Genomic DNA, 16,965 nt, shown 5'->3' with positions numbered 1-16,965 from the left:
AGATTCCTGGCTCGAGAACCACCCCGAAGAATGGTTGTCAGCAGGCGGGTTCGCGCCCACCTCCCGTCCGGTATCCCAGCGGAGGGGTCCCGCGAGCGCCGCGCCTCCGCCGCATCCGAGACCGTTCCGTAGTGCGCACTGACCGGACCGCAGAAAGTTGGGAGCTCGCGCCGCCGCCCGCGCGCCCCGGGACGACCCCTCCCACCCGAGCGCCACGTGCCGCGCGCCCCCCGCTCCCAGGCCGCGGCAGGACGCCCCCGCCCCCGCCCCCACCACGGCGTGTAGTGCGCAGGCGCCGCCCCGCAGGTCCGGGCGGCGGGAGCGGCTTCAGCCTTGGCTGGAGACTGAGGCGAAGGCGAAGGAGGAGGAGAGGCGAGGGCGGCGGCGAAGGCGATGGCGACGCGGGGCACATGAGGCGGCCGCCGGCGGGACGGGCCGAGGCCCGGCGGAGGAGGCGGCTCCGGGGGAACCCGCCGCCCGGTGAGGGGCGGACGCAGGGCTGGCTGAGGAGAAGCGGGCAGGGGCGGGGGAGAGAGGCGGGGTCCGAGGGGGAGGCGGGAGAACTTGTGGGGAGCCCGCAGAGGGGCCGTGGAGAACGGGGATCCGGGGGAGAGTGCGGCTGCGGTTTGGAGAGAGGTAGAGGGGCGCCCCCGAGGGTTTCCCGCCGAGCCCGGAGGGGCGTCGCTGTCCGCGTCCCGCCGCCGCCCCCGGCGCGCCCTCCCCCTTTGTCCCTAGGCGCGCGGTTCCCAAATTGGAAGGAAAACGGCTTGGGGGCGGGCCCGGGCCGCGGCTGCTGCGCGGGCGGTGGGACCCGCGGCCGGCCGGGAGCCCGGAGGACCCTCGGCACGCACTTTGGCGGCGCTCTGGCGGTGCTCGCAACTCCTCCGGGCAGTTAGGGGCGCAGGGACGCGCCGGGGCCGCCCCTTGCCGCCTGGTCGCCTCGCAGGCTGGTCTTTGTCTCCCCGGCACTCGGCCACTGACATCTCTCCTAGCGGCGTGCAGGTTTGTTTTACTCTTTCTCGTAACACCTCCCCGTCAGGACTCGCTCCTCCGGGGGATGTTTTACAGACGATTTAGTTCGAGGGCTGAAAGGGGGAAAAGTGTGTGCGGGGGTGGGGAGATTGGGGAAGCCGCCTGTTGATAACACGTTTTCTTTACTTAAAATGATCCACCCCCCTCTTTTGTGAAACTTTGGAGGGTTCTTTTTTCCCTTAAGTCGCCAGATTCAAAAATCTGGCAGCGCTAACGCTGTGATTGTAGGCGCTTGTGTGGTTAGCGGCTGCGTTTGGAGCTTTGAGTTGAAAAGATTTACGTGAAAGTGTGGTTTAGAGTTGGTGGTTTGTGTGTGTGTGTGTGTGTGTGTGTGTTTCACGATTGTTTAAAAGGTTGGGATTACTCTTACCTTCGGAAGTGGGCGGGTTTAATTTTATCATTTGAAGGAATTCTTGTTCATTAAGAACTGTGGGTACAGATTTCATTGTGCTAACGCTTTATTAGTATCACTGCTATACTTTGTGGAATAGAGTAAATCAAGTTAGAATAGATTGTTCTGGATAAATGTTATCCTGTAAGCCTGATAAGGCTAAAAGTATTATACGTTTGTGTTGTGTATACGTTCAAGTGATTCTGTGATAGCGCTATAAAAATTTAAAGTATATAAATGAAAGGAATTTTAATTTCCTGTTAAGCAGAGAACAGCATGTCTCCAGTACATTAATATCTATAGAAAAAAAGGACTAATAATGTAATTTAGGGATCAAATTCTTTTCCCCCTAAAGAGGCTGTTCAGAATAAGAATGCAAAAAATAAACTTAATTTCATGGCTCCTGTCTAAAAATATTGTGAATTGTGGTTAAATTTGCTGGTTATTTTTGGAATTTAGCGTAGAGTTGTATACTGCATTTGCTTTCATTTCTTAAGTGCTATGTAATGGCAGAATTAAAGAAATGCAAACTAACTCTCTTGGGTAAGAGGTAAAAATTTCAGGCATACAAATCTTAGTCTTCTCCTGATCTTTCTAAGCAGAGAGGGTTAGAAAAAGGGCATTTTGAAGAGAATAGAAGTTATATGGAAATTCACCTTTTAAAATTTATCCTAATTGGTAATGGTTAAATACTATATACAACTTGTTTTCAGCCGTTACTCCATTTTCCAAAAACATTTCAAGCATTCTTTTCAAAGGTGGACACTTTTAACTTTGTTTTAGGTTGACTTTAGTCTCTTTCTACCTTCTCTAGGTGATCACAATTCTCTTAAAAAGAAGCAGAGGACCCAGTAACTTTCTCTCTGTTCTGTTCACAGAGGTGGAATTGAGTTTGTCTTTAATCCAAAGGATTTAAGAAGTTAGCCTATCTCCAGCATAAGTCTCACTTTTTTAGTGCTGTTAGTCCTTAATAATTTTTAAAAAATATTATATTTGCATAAGCCAGCCAAAGGGAGGGGATGCAGGGTTGTCTCTCATTACTACTCCCTACCCCAATTAGCTCCAGGCTCACTTACCAATTCAATAATTTGTATCCTAAAATATAAGTTAATTAAAATTCAGAGCATCAGTCTCTTAATAAGTACCTAGCATTTGCTTCATGCCCATTTTAGGGAGTGATGAACTTCAAAAACTTTCTGAACATATTCTGAAGACTTGTTTTTATTTGAAGTTTGTTCACAATTCAGAATTAACGAGATAGGTCACCCCTCTTCCCCCTTTTAAAAATGAATCCGGATAGCTAAGTTGTACTGGGGATATAATTACTTAACATTTCTGAATTCATACTTTTTTTATATTAACAGTGTGGCTCCTGTCAAAAACGTCTACTGATAAAAATTTAGACAAAAAAGGGGTAGTGATTACTTTTTGCTTTTGAAGCCCTTTCCTTTGAAACTTAGTATGAGAAAATAGAGTTTGGCTGATATCCATTAACCTGAAAGTTAGACATAGAAAACAGTTCTGAAGTGTTAATATTAGCTCATAGCCAACAATTGATTTCCAAACACAGTATAACTAACAAGTTCATCATTTAGCTTGTGTGGAAGTAAGGACCTTTTCAAACGTATTGTCTTACTCTTACTCTAAGCATTGCTATTTTCCACAGCTCAAGAATGAGTGACCAGTTAGTCGGTACTGGCATATATCCTTGACAGTAAGCCTTTATGATTCAGATCTGTGCAATGTGTACAAAGGGTTTTTCTCAAGACAAGGACAAGATCTCTGTGGAATGAGTTGAGCCCTTACTTACAGCTTGTTCTGGGCTCTCTTGGTTTAGCACCAGTACAATTTGGACAAAAGAGTTTTGATGCCCATTTATTCAGTGAATTTTTTTTTTTTTTTTTTTTTTAAGATTTATTTAGGGAAGTGGACTTGGCCCAATGGATAGGGCATCCGTCTACTACATGGGAGGTCCACGGTTCAAACCCCGGGCCTCCTTGACCCCTGTGGAACTGGCCCACACGCAGTGCTGATGAGCGCAAGGAGTGCCGTGCCACGCAGGGGTGTCCCCCGTGTAGGGGATCCCCATGCACAAGGAGTACGCCCCGTAAGGAGAGCCGCCCAGTGCGAAAGAAAGTTCAGCATGCCCAGGAATGGCGCCACATGCATGGAGAGCTGACACAGCAAGATGACACAACAAAAAGAGACACAGATTCCTGTGCACTGACAACAACAGAAGCGGACAAAAAGAAGAACACGCAGCAAATGGACACAGAGAACAGACAACTGGGGCGGGGGGTCGGGGGGAAGGGGAGAGAAATAAATAAAAATAAATCTTAAAAAATAAAGATTTATTTATTTCTCTCCCCTGCCCCTCGTTGTCTGCTTGCTTGTCCATTTGCTGTGCATTCTTCTGTGTGTGCTTGTCTTCTCTGTAGGTGGCACTGGGAACCAACCCTGGGACCTTCTGGAGTGGGATAGAGGAGCTCAGTCTCTTGTGCCACTTCAGCCCCCTGTGCTACATCTCTTTTGTCTCTCCTCTGTGTCTCTTTTTGTTGGGTCATCTTGCTGTACTAGCTCTCTATTCGGGCTAGCTTTTCGTGCGGTGCCAGCACTCCTGCGTAGGCCAGCTTGCCTTCACCAGGAGGCCCCAGGAATTGAACCCTGGGCCTCCCATATGGTAGACAGGAGCCCAGTCACTTGAGCTACATCCCCTTCCTAGTCTGTGAACTCTTTTTCATCAAATACTTCTTGTTTATTTTTATTTTTTAGGAGTTACTGGGAATTGAACCCAGGACCTCGTAAATGCACAGCAAAGGCTCAACCTAAACTACATCTACTCTGCTATCAAGTCCTTCTTATATATCAGGCACTGAACTGTAATACTGAAGATACAAAGATGAATTCTACATGGTTTTTGCTCTCAAAATGTTCATGGTTATCATGCTAAGAGTTTAGCCAAATGGAAATTATTTATGAAACAAAAAAGTATAGAATTCTAGAGTAAATCAGTAAATTTTGTTTTTTTTCCCTCTTCTATAGAAATGGAATAAGCTTCATATATCCCTGTTCTTATTTATTTATTTATCCCCGCCCCCAGTTGTCTGCTCTCTGTGTTCATTCGCTATGTGTTCTTCTGTGACCGCTTCTGTCCTTATCAGTGGCACCGGGAGTCTGTGTTTCTTTTTTGTTGCATCATCTTGTTGTGTCAGCTCTCCGTGTGTGCAGCGCCATTCCTGGACAGGCTGCACTTTCTTTCGCGCTGGGCGGCTCTCCTTACGGGGTGCACTCCTTGCGCGTGGGGCTCCCCTACGTGGGGGACACCCTTGTGTGGCATGGCACTCCTTGTGCGCATCAGCACTGTGCGTGAGCCAGCTCCACAGGGGTCAAGGAGGCCTGGGGTTTGAACCGCGGACCTCCCATATGGTAGGCGGACACCCTATGCATTGGGCCAAGTCTGCTTTTCCTGTTCTTATCTTTAAATCTCTAAATTGTATTACACTTTCACATAGTTATAAAGATTATTTTCATCTATATCTTTGGAGGATTTATCAGTTTAACTGAACTTACTGAGTTATAAAATTGCTTTTGGAAATTTTCCAAGTGAAGAGGAGTTGGGCCTTGTGGATAATGTATTTATGTTAATGAGATTATCTGATTGTAAGTTATTTATAAGTAAAAGTGAAAGGAACATGGTTAAAGATGATACACTATAGAAAAAAAAATAAACAAAAAAAAAAAGATGATACACTATAGACTTGACTGATGGCAAGTATTCAAAATAGAGACAACGGAGCCTTCTTGTTCATGCCATGAAATGGCTTTTTTTTTTTTAAACCAATTTTATTGATACATATTAATAAAGCATACAGTTCATCCAAAGTGTACAGTCAGTGGTATTTGGTATAATCATAGTTGTGCATTCATTATTTGAGTCATTATTAGAGCATTTTCTTTATTTCAATTAATAATAATAAACAGTCAAACAAAGTTCTTCACCTTGCAATCTCTGCTTCCCCTGCCTTACATATTATTTCTGGCTATTTTTGCACAGTTATTGATTTATGTTTAAGCAGTTTTATTGAGATACAATCATATACTATACAATCTGTCCAAAGTATATCATCAATGGGTTTTAATATAGTCACAATGTTGTGCACTCATAACCACAAAAAATTTTAAAAGTTTCATTATTCCAAAAGGAAGTCCCCACACCCTTTAGCAGTCACCTCTCAATTCCTCTACCATTTTCCAGCCCTACATAACCACTAATCTAATTTCATTTTATAAATTGACCTATATTTACATTTTATATAAATGGAATCATGCAATATGCAGTGCTTTGTGTCTAGTTTCTTTCACTTAGCGTAATTTTTTTGTCTGTTATTAACATCTTGTAGTATTAAAATATATTCAGTTTCAAAGAAAAATGGTGTTATATATGTAATTTTACCCATGCAGTTTTACCAGGCTATATAGTTCTGTTATATTTTTTTAGCTGTCCTTTCAGTAATATGCGTAAACTTAGACTTTCCTTTAAACCGCTGCCATACCTATATAATAGTATTGCTAATTACAAACATTATGTTGTACTTTAACCTTTTCTATTCATTTACAAAGATTAACACACATTCTTTTTACCAATTCTGCACAAGTTAACCCTCAGCTTTCTATTTTCTAACCTCATTCTATTTTCTGGTGATCCATATTCAAGTTATTAATTCAGTGAGGTTACACAGTGTATTTAGTTTGTAGAAGCTCAGTCATACAGTATGTCCTTTTGTGACTGGCTTGCTTCACTCAACATGTCTTCCAGGTTCATCTATGGTGTCATATGCTTCATGACTTCATTTCTTCTTATAGCTGCATAATAATCCATTGTATGAAATGGTTATGTAATTCAAAGATAACAAATAATTTTCCTCCATCCCCATCTCTTCACGTACTTCTCAAAGACTGAATTTCATTCCTCTATTTTCTTATGCAGCTTTAATCTTGTTAAATGAGTACTAAGACTCTCCTGCCCCTCAAAATTCCTCTCTTACCAGAATTTTAAAATTTGAGAATACCCCCTATTAGAAAAACAAGTTCTGATGAAGTCAATAAACACTGGATTTCTGGGAGCTGGTTTTGATAAAAGAAAGAACAAGAGAACAAGTATATGTGATGATAATATGGAAATAGCTAACATTTACTACATATCAGGCATTGTTCTAAGTGCTCTACATGAACTAACTCATTTAGCCCATTAAGAGCCTTAGGGAGTATTTTAATAATCCACATTTTACAGATAAACTGATTCACAGAAATGCTGCACAACCAAATCTTTAATTGACTTTCTTTTTTAAGCCTTAGTCGTTAGTCTTAAACTTTACTCACTGTAATCTTAAGTCCTTTCGTTGACTTCAGTCATTTAGAAGACTCAGATTTCTATCTCTAGACCAGACCTCTTTTCTGAACACAGCTGGTCTTCAGTATCTCCATTTAGATACTCAGAAGCACTTCAGATTGAGTTATCAACCTGAAAACTCTTGGCTCCAAACCTAAAACTTCATCAGTGTTCCCTGTCTCGCTAAGTGGCCCCATCAACTACTTACTCTTAAGATTACTTCCCACCTTTAGTCTCCCCATCCTAGTTTAGGCCACTTCTTCCTAAGATTATTGTCATTTCAGAAAAGTCTTCCTTCATTCTTTTTTTTTTAAGATTTATTTCTTTCTCCCCCTCTTATTTGTACTTGCTGCCTGCTCTCTCTGTGTCTACATTGTGTGCTTGTCTTCTTTTTAGGAGACATCAAGAGGAATGCAGATGTGACTCAAGTGATTAGGCTCCCGTCAACCATATGGCAGGTCCAGGGTTCGATTCCTGGGTCTCCTGGTGAAGGCAAGCTGGCCCAAGTGGAGAGCTGGCACAGCAAGATGACACCACAAAAAGAGACACAGAGGAGAGACAATAAGAGATGCAGCAGACCAGGATGCTGAGGTGGCACAAGAGATTGAGCATGTATCTCCCACTCCATATGGTTCCAGGATTGCTTCCCGGGCTGTCTAAAGAGAAGATAAGCAGACAGAGAACACACAGCAAATGAACACAGAGAGCACACAACAATGGGAGGCAGCGGGGGCAGGGCAGGATAAATCTTTTAAAAAGGTGGGGGAGGCACCAGGAACCAAACCCGTGACCTCTCTGTGGCACCCAATGGCTTGAGCCACTGCTGTTCCTGCTGGTTGTTCTCTCATTATGTTTTCTCATTGTGTCATCTCATTGCGTCAGCTTGCTGTGCCAGCCGGTCACACCAGCCTTCGTGTCCGCTAACTCACCATCTTCTTTCGGAGGCAGCAGGAACCAAACCCATGGCCTTCCATGTGGTAGGGGGGTGCCCAGCTGCTTGAGCCATATCCACTTCCCCCTTGTTCATTTTGTAAGAAATGTATTATAGGATATTAAAGACAGAAAAAGTAGTAAAGAAGAATACATTGAATACTTGTATGCCGGCCTTGCAGTTTAAGAAATTAAATGTGTCCAGTACAGTTGAAGTCTTCTGTGTTTACATACCTGATTGCATTCCCCAACGCCACTGTGGATCTTCTTACCAGAGGTAATCACCTGCTTGAATATATTACTCCCCACCTTTAGTTTCCCTATCCTAGTTTAGGCCACTTCTTCCTAAGATTATCGTCATTTCTAAAAAAGTCTTCCTTTCTTTCTCCTTAATTCTGTTGCATTTCTATTTTTACTTCATATGTATATATATCCCTAAGCAGTATGCTCCCATCCAATTTTTTTTTTTTTAGGATTTCTTTTTTATTTCTCTCCCATTCCGCCCCCTCCCCCTGCCCCGGTTGTCTGCTCTCTGTGTCCATTCACTGTGTGTCTTCTTCTTTGTCCGCTTGGATTCTTGTCAGCGCACCGTGAATCTGTGTCTCTTTTTGTTGCGTCATCTTGCTGCGTCAGCTCTCCATGTATGTGGTGCCACACCTGGGCAGGCTTTTTTCGCACAGGGTGGCTCTCCTTACAGGGTGCACTCCTTGTGTGTGGGGCTCCCCTATGCAATGGACACTCCTGCATGGTATGGCACTTCTTGCATGCATTAGCGCTGCCTGTGAGCCAGCTCACCACACGGATCAGGAGGCCCTGGGTTTGAACCCTGGACCTCCCATGTGGTAGGGGGACGCTCTATCAGTTGAGCCAGATCCGCTCCCCCCCCATCTTATTTTGAATCCCACCAGTTCATTGTTCTCATAGCAACAGAGTTGTCTTTATAAAACACAGATTTAATCATGTCATTTGTCTGAACTTCTGTTGCCTTTTCTTTAAAGCCCTGAATAAGTGAGGAGCAGTATCTATCTTTGATACCCAAATATCTAGCACTTAGTTTATAGTTCATTTATGTATTCATTTTCTGTGTGCCTTCTCATTTTTTTTTTTTAAGATTTATTTTATTTATTCTCCCCCCTTGCGGCTTGCTTGCTCTCTCCTCTCTGTGTCCATTCACTGCACATTTCTTCTGTGTTCGCTTGTCTCCCTTTGTTGGTTCATCTTGCTGTGGCAGCTGTCCACAGGCGTGGGCAAGCCTGCCTTCACAAGGAGGCCCTGGGAAGCCAACCCAGGGCCTCCCACATGGTAGATGGGAGCCCAATTGGTTGAGCCACATCTGCTTCCCTCATTTCTTTTTTATTTATACTTGCTAATTGTAGTGAAATACCTTGACAAAGCTTTTGTGCTTCTGACTAGAAACCTTGTTATTGTATGAGTTTTTCTGCATTATTGGTCTTATATATCACTATTGTGCTAGTCTTCAGTAAATACTTATTGATGTAAACTTACTGGTAGCCATGGTCTGGTCAATCTTCAGCAGTTTTAAATAGACCAAAAATACAGTGGTTACCTATAGTATAGTGTATACAGCAGGGGTAAGTCTCGCCTGCCAGAAAGATGAGCATTGCTGGAGGCTTAAGACAAGCTATCAGTTGGAATAAAGAAATTGAAGATTAGATTTTTTTTTTCTTTGACATATTGTATCTAGTTCTAATATTTTTTTTCCATTTGTTGAGGCAAGGGTCAGTCTAGTTAATGTCTTGAAAAACTGGGGACATTTTCTGTATTTATACATTAAGGCTGAAGTTCGTAGTTGTGTACTTGAGTATTGCATTTCATTGACTTTTTTTTTTTTTTTTTAGGAGGTACCGGTGACCTTTTATGTGGGAAGCAGGCACTCAGCCACTGAGCTACATCTGCTTCATTATTTATTTATTTTTGGGTTAACTTTAAAATTGGTTTGTCTGGTTCCAAGGAAAGCCTCTTCACATTTTAAGAAATTAAGATTACATTAAATTTTAGATTAATTTCAGGAGAACTAGTATCTTACGATAGCTTTCCTATTCAAGAACATAGAATGTTACTTAAATCTTTAATGTCCCTTGGTAGTATTTTTAAGTGTTCATTTCAATTTCGCACATTTCTTATTTGGCTTATTCCTAAATATTTCATCTATTTGTTGCTATTGTAAATGGCCTCCTTTCTTCAGTTAATTGCAAACAGTTTATATTGCTTGTATGTCACCATCACCTTTTTTTTTTTTTTTTTTAAGATTTATTTTTTTTACTTATTTCTCGCCCCTCCCCGCGCCCCGCCCCTAGTTGTCTGCTCTCTGTGTCCATTCACTGGGTGTTCTTTGACTGCTTCTATCCTTATCAGCGGCACCGGGAATCTGTATTTCTTTTTATTGCATCATCTTGTGTCAGCTCTCCGTGTGTGCGGTGCCATTCTTGGGCAGGCTATACTTTCTTTCGTGCTGGGCAGCTCTCCTTACAGGGTGCACTCATTGCACGTGGGGCTCCCCTACGCGAGGGTCATCCCTGTGTGGCACAGCACTCCTTGCACGCATCAGCGCTGCTCGTGGGCCAGCTCCACATGGGTCAGGGAGTTCCTGGGTTTGAACATTGGACCTGCCATGTGGTAGGTGGATGCCCTATCCATTGGGCCAAGTCTGCTTCCCAACTATCACCTTTTTCATTGATTTTCTACATGACCTTAAAATGAAATGAAATGCTAAACCCATGTGATGTAGCAAAAAGATAATTTAGCTCCTGAGTTAGATTCTAGGATTTGTAGTTTTGTCATCTTAAGTCAGTCTTTTTTTTTTTTAAGATTTATTCAATTTATTTATTTCTCACCCCCACCCCTCATTGTTTGCACTCAATGTCTGCTTTCTTTGTCTGTTCATTGTGTGCTCTCTGTGTCTGCTGCTTTTTAAGAGACACCAGAAACTGAACCCAGGACCTCCCTTGAAGGAGGGAGGTGCCCAGTCATTTGAGTCACCTCTGCTCCTTGCCTGTGTCTCTCATTGTGTCATCTCTTGTCAGCTTGCTGCACCAGCCCTTCACATCAACTCGCTGTCTTGCACTTCTTATTTAGGAGGCAACAGGAACCAAACCTGTGACCACCTCCTATATGGTAAGTGGGCACTCCGCTACTTGAGCCACATCTGTTTCCCAAGTAAGTCATCCTTATCTTTAGTATCCTCTTCAGTAAAATGAGGATAGTAGTCTCATACTGTGGTGTCAAACAGTGGGCTTCTGTAGACTAATTGCAAGGAAACTTTAGAATCCATGCAGTTATTACCTGTGTATTGCATAATAATATCTTATAGGGAAGTGGATGTGGCTCAGGTGACTGGGCTCCTGCCTACCACGTGGGAGGTCACTGGTTTGTATCCCACTGCCTCCTAAAGATGACAGCGAGCTGGCACAACAAGAGACCCAAGAAGAAAAAGCATGATGAGGTACACAACAAAGCAGGGAGCAGAGATTCCTGGTTCCTCCCAAAGAAGACAGGGAGCTGAAGCAATGGGCAGGTGCAGTGAGATGATGCAACAAGAGACGTGGGGAGGAAAGACAATGAGGGGCACAATAAAGCATAGAGCAGAGATGGCTCAAGCAATTAGGCACCTCCCTCTGGCATCGGAGGTCCCAGGTTTGGTTCCTGATGCCTCCTAAAGAAACAGAAGATGAAGAGATACAGCAAGTGCAAACAATGAGGGGGTGGGGAGAAATAAATAAAACTAGGAGAACAGATGTATCTCAGGGATTGATTGCCTGCCTCCCATATATGAGGTCCTGGGTTCAATCCCCATTACCACCTAAAAAAATCATCTAGGGCTATAAATTATTACTATTTCTTCAGGATGATAGGATCTTTTGTGTTTTTACTGAGTCTCATAGGCATATTCTTAGAGCAGTAGAATTTTTATATGAAGGAGAGCCATGAAACCATGATTAGAGCAGGAAGTATGAGTTTTTTAAACTTTTTCACACATCAAGTAAACATTTAATAGAATTCACTTGTTGTGGATGCTGTTAAGTTTTGGGTTTTTTAAAAAGATTTTTCCCCCCTTCCCCTCCCCCCACCCCCCTTCCTGTTTTTGCTGTCTCTATTGTCTTCTTATTTTCTCTCCTCTAGGATTCACAGGGATTTGATCCTGGAGACTCATGATGTGGAGAGAGATTCCCTGTCAAGTGTATCTCCTCAGTTCCTGGTTTCTGCTGTGCTTCACCTTGACTCTCCCCTTGTCTCTCTTTTGTTGTGTTGTCATCTTGTTGCGTGACTCACTTGCACAGGCACTGGCTTACCATGCAGGCACTTGTGCTCACCGGTTCACTATATGGGCACTTGCTTGCTATGCAGGCATGCTTTCTCTTCTTCTTTTTTACCAGGAGGCCCCAGGGATCAAACCCAGGTCTTCTCATATGGTAGGTGAAAGCTCTATCACTTGAACCACATCTGTGCCCCAAGACTATTAAGTTTTTGATAGCTGTTTTAATAATCGATTTCTTAAATAATGGTAACTCCTAATTATGCAATAGCAGACATTCAATAACCAGTAGGCTGCAGTGGTAACAGCTGTGTAATTCAAGGGAATATTGGAAATATTAATTTTCTGTGTTTCTTCTGGGCCATTTTGTAGTGGATCTCTAAGAGAATGAAAGCAGCATTGTGATACTAAGCCGCACTGTAAGAGAGGGGATGAGAGCACTGTCATCTTTAAAATAGATGAGAAGGGAAGCGGACTTGGCCCAGTGGTTAGGGCATCTGTCTACCACATGGGAAGTCCATGGTTCAAACCCCGGGCCTCCTTGACCTGTGTGGAGCTGGCCCATGCGCAGTGATGATGCGCACAAGGAGTACCATGCTACACAGGGGAGTCCCACGTACAAGGAGTGCGCCGCATAAGGAGAGCCACTCAGTGCAAAACAAAGTGCAGCCTGCCTAAGAATGGCGCCGCTCACATGGAGAGCTGACACAAGATGACGCAACAAAAAGAAACAGATTCCCGTGCCGCTGACAACAACAGAAGCGGACAAAGAAGAAGACGCAGCAAATAGACACAGAGAACAGACAACCGGGGCTAGGAGGAAGGGGAGAGAAATAAATAAATCTTTAAAAAAATAAAATAAAATAAAATAGATGAGAAGTTGATAACACAGTCATTACTGGTACATCCATACTAGGAACTTTTGCCTTTAGCTGTGTAATGTTCCCTTGTGGTCATCAAAGGCTTACATTTTGGCTGCTCATTTTTAAGTATGAAAAAAAAAACAGCCCTCAACATTTTGGATAAAATATGAAGGTTTTAAAACTTTTTACAAATTAAGAATTATCTAGCCTCACTAACCTGTGTTTTACTCTAGAGTGAAATTTTATGTAAATTGTCTCTTGGATCCCCCATATCCAAGGTTTTAAAGTAGACTGAACCAAAGGTTCTCTGAGATAGTTTCATAGTGTAAATACCAGGAGCTAAGCTATAGCAAGGCTTGGGTATGATATTTACTTTGTTATATATCCACTCCTTAATTAGATCTTTCTGAGCATGTGCAAATATGGTTTTTATGCACAATCTACTTTTTAAATTTGTCAGGGCTTTTGTTGCTTTTTAGTAAAGCTTGCCAAAACCATTATTTTTTAGAAAGATTTATTTCTCCCCCCACTCCACCCCCTCATTGTCTGCTGTCTATGTCCATTCACTGTGCATTCTTTTGTGTCTGCTTGTATTCTCTTTAGGTGGCACCGGGAACTGATCCTGGGACCCAAAACTATTATTAAAGTTTGTTGTAGAAAATACTGAAAAGTATATATAAGAGATACCGTCTACCTATTAACGTTTTCATATATTCTGATTCAGATATATTGTGGGGTGTTTTTTTTATAAATCATTTTACATATGAACATTTTCCCACATAATGAAATATTATTTTGAATGGGTCTTATTTGGCTCACAAGATATTTGACTCAGTATTGTTTAAATGTTTTCTTCCCAATTAGTTGCCAGCTTAAAAAAAACCAATGAGGTAGGTAGGACTGTAAATTGATGTAGCCACTTTAGAAAAATACTGATCTATTAAAGTTGCTATATGCATACTATATGACTGTATTAGCCAAAGGGGTACTGATGCAGCATATCAGAAATCTTTACAAAATACCTTTCATGAAAGGTATTTATTTGGGGTAAAAGCTTACAGTTACAAGGCCCTAAAGAGTCCAACTCAAGATACTAAAAGAGGTACTTTCTCATGCAAGTCAGTTACCACATGTTGAAGCAAGATGGTGGGCATTCTCTGCCTAGTGTCTTCCTCCTTCTTCCTTAAGGCTCCCTGGGTCCTGCTTCTTCCTATCTCAGCTATAGGCTGGCATAGGGCTCATCTCTCTTCCTGGGGCCACAGGATCAAAGTTCTCTCATCTTCCATGTCATGACAAAATTCTTTCCTCTGGCATTTATGAAGCTCTTTCTTTTTTCTCATGTATCTTCTGTGTGTCTTTTTGAGTGAGTGTCCATTTATATAGCCCACCAAGGGGGTGGGGACTCAATCCTGAGTCACGCCCTATTTATGTGGTCAGAGTTCTAATCTTAACATAATTTAATCAAGGATATCTGGGCTGAATCTAATACAATCAAAGGGGATCACACCTAAAGGAACAGACCTGTTTACAAACATAATCTCTCTTTTTGGCGTTCATAAATAATATCAAACTGCCCCAGTGACCTACCAGTTATGTTTCTTGGTGTTCAGTGAATAACTAACATATGTTCACCAAAAGATGTATGTGGAATGTTCCTAATTGAATTCATAATGGCCTCAAATTGGAAACTGCTAATGCCCATCAGCATTAGACTGGATAAATTGATACAGTCGCACAATGGCAATATAGTAAAGCAAAGAGAAATGAACAAACTAGAGCTAAATGCAACAAGATAGGTGACCTCAACAGATGTTAACCAGAAGAAGCCAGGCACAAGAGTATATATATTCTTTGATTCCAGCACAAGATAGTTCATATAAGTCCGTTTTATATTACTTCGTTTATATAAAGTTCAAAAACAAGTTAAATGAGTTGTGCTGGGTGTGTGTGTATGTGATTTTGTGCCCCAAGGAACATTTGGCAATGTCTGGAGATATTTTTAGTTATCACAACTTGGGTTGGGGTGCTACTGGCATCTACTGGTAGAGGCAAGGGTTGTGGCAAAACATCAAGCTATGCATAGGGGATACTCCCCCACGACAAAGAATTACCCAAAACATCGAGAGTGCCAAGGTTGGCCCTGGGTTAAAATAACCTGTGCTGCTTTAAGTCAAGGTGGTGGTTTCCATTGGGTAGTAAGGGGCATGATAGTGACTGTGGGCGCCTGGTAATGTTTTTATCTTAATCTCCATGCTGTTGACATACATATGTTTCATTTATGAAATTTCGTTGAGCTGTACACTTATGTTTGTGTATTTTTCTGTATGTATCTTGTACTTAAATCAAAATTTTGCCAAAAAATCAGATTTCATATAAAAATCCAGATTGAAGTATTCTTTTAAAAACAGCTTTATTGGGAAGCAGATGTGGCTCAAGTGATAAGGCCTTCACCTACTGTATGGGAGGATCCGGTTCAATTCCTGGGGCCTCCTGGTTAAAAAGAAGAAGAAAAAGCGTGCCTGCATGGTGGCCGAATGCCCACGCGAGTGCCTATCTGGTGAGCCAGTGCTCGCATTGCAAGCCAGTGCCCCTGTGGCAAGCCGAGTGCCCGCACAGCAAGCCAAGAGTGCCTGCGTGGTGAGCCAGTGCCCACACATGTGAGTTACGCAGCAAGATGATGACGCAAGAAGAGAGATGAAGTGGAGAGTCAAGGTGAAGCACAGCAGAGACCAGGAACTGAGGTGGCGCAATTGGCAGGGAACCTCTGTCCACATCAGAGGTCCACAGGATTGAATCCCGGGAAATCCTAGAGGAGAACGAGAAGAGAAGTGAAAAAGAAAAATAGGTACAGAAGATCACACAGTTAGTGGGCACAGCAAAAACTGGGGTGGGGGAGGGGAAGAAAAATAAAGAACAAAAAACAGCTTTATTGCAAAATAATTCACACACCATACAGTTCACCCAATTATAGTATACAACTTAATGTTTTTAGTATATTTGGAGTTGTACAACTATCACCACAATCTCATTTAAGAACATTTTTCATTCTCCACACATTAAAGAAACCCCATACCCATTAGCAGTCACTCCCTGTTTGCCCCTCTGCCTCTCAGGCCTAGGCAACCAACCACTATATAGTTATCGCTATATAATTAGAAATGTTTGAATTTTGTTATCTTTGTTCTAAAATAGATTAAAATAAAAAATTTATGAATAGTTGTGCAATATTCCATCATAGAGCTTATAAGTTATTTAAAAGTATCCTTTTCTTGGGCATTTATTTAGTATAAATTCATAGATGTGAGATCAAAGGTCATAAACATTTTATAAAGTTCTTGTTAAATACTGCCAAGATAACTTCCAGAAAGGTTGTACTATTAGTGTATGTTTTGGGAAGTTTCGTATTATGAACCTAGTCATATTGGAAATATTTAACATTTGTTTTTATTTTGTCCTAGAGATGTTCATTTGCCTAGACTTTGCATTTTGCAGAACAGCTGGTTTGATGTAAAGTTAGGCAGTTTTGGACAATTGTATCAATACTGTCCCTTTTGTGTGAAGACAATATCACTTACAATACATAGTGAATGAATACATTATCCCAGGTTTCTCCATATTTCTCCAGCTGGTTCCTGAAGGTTCTTATATGCAAATAGAATGGCTTTTTGCCAGCACAGATTGACACTTCAGCTCTCAGTGGTGTGTTTTGTTTCCTTGTTGGTTGATAGAGCCAAGGTTCAAAATATTTTCTCTCCATTAGGTTATTATAATTTGATTCACAGCAAATTATATTTTGTGACTCTCAAATATTGTCCATAGCCAGGTGTGCCTTTGAAAGCAAGTTGTTTTCATGTTTGTAAAACATAAATTACTATTTGCTGATTAGCTGCCATAATGCTTTTGCTTCGAAATTGTCACTAGCTAGTTATTAAACATCTATTATCACTCATGCAGAATTAACTTCTACTTAAAACGTTACAGTTAAACAACACTCTGTTGTAAACCGTTTAATTGAGTTCTTGTCTCTACACATAAAACTGTCATTGAGGAATGTGTCACTAACGGGATTCTTTTTTTTTTTTTAAAG

General features: G+C 42.0%; 1 protein-coding gene across 2 annotated transcripts in view; it reads left to right on the top strand.

The window, feature by feature from the left end:
* The first annotated feature begins 339 nt into the window (after positions 1-339).
* Positions 340-16,965, top strand: part of GJC1 (gap junction protein gamma 1) — a 59,189-nt gene continuing 42,563 nt past the window's right edge. Inside the window, exon 1 of one of the 2 annotated variants that reach the window (XM_023588839.3) lies at positions 340-480. The gene's annotated coding sequence lies outside the window, so the exon portion shown is untranslated. Of the gene's footprint in view, positions 481-849; positions 1,003-16,965 lie in introns of those variants that run through there. The other variant, XM_004458704.4, reaches the window with a different exon arrangement.

The sequence above is a fragment of the Dasypus novemcinctus genome, chromosome 21 (genome assembly GCF_030445035.2).
Source record: "Dasypus novemcinctus isolate mDasNov1 chromosome 21, mDasNov1.1.hap2, whole genome shotgun sequence".
Classification (NCBI taxonomy): Eukaryota; Metazoa; Chordata; class Mammalia; order Cingulata; family Dasypodidae; genus Dasypus; species Dasypus novemcinctus.
This window is presented reverse-complemented; position numbering and strand designations above follow the sequence as displayed.